A 4,566-nucleotide genomic window follows, 5' to 3' on the forward strand; every position below is an offset into this window, starting at 1 on the left:
CCGGCGGACTGACCTCATCACCTTCTTCAGCTCACCAATAATAAGTGGCAGAGCTGGTCTCTCTGAGGGGTCGCTGTGGGTCGCTGTTTGGTAAAGATCCTGGAGGCTTTCCCGCACACCCTGCTTCCTGACCAGGATGGACACGTGCCTCATTAGATGCCCGAAAGAGAAGACGTCACTGGCTGGGGAGACCGGCTTGCGCTCCCTGACCTCAGGGGCCAACCACAGGTCAGGAACATTGTACTCAACGCAGCTTCCCTTCTTAACGCTCAAGCCGAAGTCGATGATGTGAAACTCTGGCTTGTCACCCATCGTCACGGTCACATTCTCGACCTTGACGTCATTATGGACAATGTTTTTCTTATGGATTTCCATCAGCCGACGAGCGACCATGATGGCGGACTCGACCAGTTCCTCGTCCGACCGACATGTTCTCATGTACTTATCATAAGGCTGGCCAGTGTGGCTTAAGATGATCAGTGGGGGATTGCGGCACACTGCTCGAAGGAGAGGGGCTCCTCCAGCCCCAGCCAGTCTCCTGTGAATGTCGGCTTCATCCATAAGACTTTTCGAACTCACTCCGTCGAGAAGGGTTTTGATGACGCAACACGATCCACGGAACAACACCGTTTCAATCTTGGCGTTGCCTCCCCGACCCACCTCTCTCATGACCACCAGGTCATTTACATCCTTCTGGGTCAACTTTACAACTGGAACACTCATCTTGATTCCGGCCTGAGGCGCACTTACCAAATTTTCTTGCCGGAGAGTGTGAGAGGAGATGTTGTCGGTACGGAGTCCCATCCTCAAATGATTACACTTCTCTCGCCGCCGGCCTTATATACCCCTAGGTTATGTGACGTCACATAACCAGATCTATCCAGATTAAATCCCATACAAATCCGGATATGTAGACGGATTCATTTAGTTTTGTTGCGATCATTATTTGATGAAATCTAAAGGTGTCGAAGAAATAGTCAAGATGGCTAGTGGTGTTGATAGTGTAGTGAAGATGGCTAGAGATGTTGAAGGATCTAAATAGTTTCGAAATACCTATACTTTTTGAATCAATAAATCATCATAAATACTAATAAGACAAAAACCACTTTGACGAAAATTTAGCCATTTTCAAGCATCGAAATAAAAGGATATGAGGTAAATGGCTTTTGGGAAATCATTGTTGAATAGTACACAGTTACTTTCTGAGAACACACACACACACAAAACTAGAGAACATAGCATGAAATTAGGGCAATATTGTTCAAATATATTCAGAGAAGTAATTTTAAAGTTTATATAAGAGTGGTTGATGAATGGAATAAGAAGAATGAGGTCATGGTTAAGGCAGACACCATACATAAATCTTACAAGTTGTATAATAGTACGGAATGTTCTAGATATTTGGCCTCGCGAGTGTAGAACTCTCTCCTCACACAGTAAAAATAGGTCATTACACACTCACAGATTCAGAGGTTATCATGTTGAAGGAGTGGTGAAAACTGAAGATTCAAATCAAAGGACAATAAGAAGCGTCATGATGAGATGGGAGAGGGAATTGGTAAATTGACAAATATAGTTTAATTTAAACATGAACGGTAAATCACTTCGAGTGAAGAAAGTCAAGTGGAAAACATAGAAAATGAAAGACCAAAGAGAAAAATTTTTGATATCTGGGATAACATTTAATGTGAGGAAACACGATTTCACCAAATGAGCTTTTGTTAACGCTTCTGGTACAGTGTAAATATATATACACACACACACACACACACACACACACATATATATATATATATATATATATATATATATATATATATATATATATATATATATATATATATATATATATATATACATATATATATATATATATATATATATATATATATATATATATATATATATATATATATATATATATATATATATATATATATATATATATATATACTTATGTGTCTGTGTGTGTGTATGTGTGCACGGATAAACTTTAAGGCTGGCCGGGGTGTACTGGTGATGCCTTTGACCTAAAATGTAAGTTCAAGCCCGTAGGCCGACCCTGCACTTAGCTTGAATCCTTTTGTGTTCACTATAATCTTTTTTACTACATCTCCTCTACTTAATCCCTTTATCTTCACTATGCAAGGCTTATTATAATCTTCACTACAACCTCATCTTCATATGACCTTATCTTGACTAAGCTGGTTTCAAGGAAGGCTTTAGATTTTACCCGCTCACACAAACAGCGTACTTACACAGGGCCCAACGAGTGTAAAACCCCCTCCTAATACAGTGCAAATAGGTGATTACACACACCTACACACCACCACCACCACTAACAATACACAGAGAAATAGCCTTTTTGATTGGCTTTGGATCGGCCCTTGAACGGAGTTTGGAGGATTTGGGGGATAAGGTCAATAAGGTTAAGTTCACTACAACCTCATATTCACTAACGTGAATCTTCACTACTAGCTTATTTTCACTTAATCATATCTTCACTATACCCTCTTCTTCACTACACCGTTATTTCTACCATACCATCATCATTGTACTCCCTGATGTTCACTAGAAATAGTTCTTATCTTCACTACATAATCATTCTGAATAAACTTTACTCCTTGATAACCCTTATCTCTACTACATTCGTATCTTCACTACATTCGTATCTTCGCCACAACCTATCTTGACAATATCCTTATCATCACTATACTCTTCCTCACTACACTCTCATCTTAACATCACTCTTCTGTTTACCGAACTTAGTTCAAAGTCTGAATTGAACGTAGCTTTGGAAAGTTTGTGTTCCTCATTGTGTTACCTCCTTATTATCATTGTAAAGGCAATTGTCACCACTCCCTAACTAAACCCTCATCGTCACTACACTCTCATCATTATCATTACTTCTTGATGTTCAATACAGAATCTCAACATATACATTCATCTTCACCACAGAATAATTTTCATTGCACCTTAATCTTCATTACTCCTTGTTTCAGCTACATCCGTATCTTCCATTCATTCTTATATCTTATATTAGTTACATGTTTACAATATCTTTATATCTTCTCTGTTCCGTCTTTTGGAAAATTGAAAGTGAGAGTAAAGGATTTCCGGCCTTCTGCTCCCTACCCTTTAAGTTGCCTTGTACGCCACGCAGGGAATACGAGGCAAGTATACTTTCTTCCCTGTCCTCAGGGATAACAGCATCTGGTGTTCCCAGACGGTCACCCATCCAAGTACTAACCAGACCCAACGTTGCTTAACTTCCCTGATCGGACGATATATATATATATATATATATATATATATATATATATATATATATATATATATATATATATATATATATATATATATATATATATACATATATATATATATATATATATATATATATATATATATATATATATATATATATATACAAGACTGAAAACAATGAATTTCCCAAATAAAAAATGGAAGCGCCGGGGTTTGAACCCGGGTCCTCTCGCATGCCAAGCGAGTGCTCTACCACTGAGCTACGCCCCCAAGAACATATTTTGTGACATAGTATTATATGAAGCACTGAGATTACCACGGCAAAATAGTGTTTGACCGACCGTTGCCGACTAGCCGGCAAAATAACCACAGGGTAAATCTCCATGTTGCTGTCGTGTTTTCCTCTCAATTTTCCACGAAGAAAAGTTTTACTTTTTTATTGTCGTTGCAATAGACTGGAACTAAGCAATAGACTGGAACTAAACAATAGACTGGAACTAAACAATAGACTGGAACTAAGCGGACCTGGTATGAGGTCAGAGCCCTCATTATCATCCCTGCTAACTACTGGAAGCAGATTAAGTCGTTCCACAACCGATGTCCGGCCCATGTTAACTCTGATGTGCCCAGCAGTTGGAGGAGGATCGCCAGAAGCTTCTGGAAGATTTCAAGGACGTCTTGGTGGACCTGACCCTTTCAGATAAGGTCGAAAACCCCAATTTATTGTGAAGATCTTCACTATAACGTTGGACGAACGTACTGAATATTGCACACATGTGATGCGGACAAAATGAAAAAAGAAAAAGACAAAAAATATGTCTGGTGTGGGTCTCGAACCCACGACCTTGAGTGTGTGAGACTCACGCTCTACCACTGAGCTAACCAGACAATAGAAAAATACGTCTGTTTCTTCAATTTGAATTAATGAAAATCTTTGCGAGGCAGCGTTTAGAAAAGAGAGATGTCTTTGACGAAATTTACTTTCTTGGCTTATTCTTCTGTTCCTCATTATCGAAAGTAAACATACTGAAGGATATATATATATATATATATATATATATATATATATATATATATATATATATATATATATATAAATACAAAGCTCCATCAGCCAGGATCGAACCTGGAGCTTTGTATGTTCTATGAAGGTGCGCGTTCATATACACTTTATTCGTATATATATATATATATATATATATATATATATATATATATATATATATATATATATATATATATATATATATATATATATATATATATATATATATGTATATATATATATATATATATATA

The 4,566-nt window shown here is 37.5% G+C and overlaps 1 non-coding gene across 1 annotated transcript; it reads right to left on the bottom strand.

The window, feature by feature from the left end:
* Positions 1–4,083: 4,083 nt before the first annotated feature.
* On the bottom strand, positions 4,084–4,155 carry TRNAV-CAC (transfer RNA valine (anticodon CAC)). Its single transcript has one exon. It is a non-coding gene; the product is annotated as a tRNA-Val (tRNA).
* Between the last annotated feature and the right edge of the window lie 411 nt (positions 4,156–4,566).

The sequence above is a fragment of the Panulirus ornatus genome, chromosome 42 (genome assembly GCF_036320965.1).
Source record: "Panulirus ornatus isolate Po-2019 chromosome 42, ASM3632096v1, whole genome shotgun sequence".
NCBI classification, from domain to species: domain Eukaryota; kingdom Metazoa; phylum Arthropoda; class Malacostraca; order Decapoda; family Palinuridae; genus Panulirus; species Panulirus ornatus.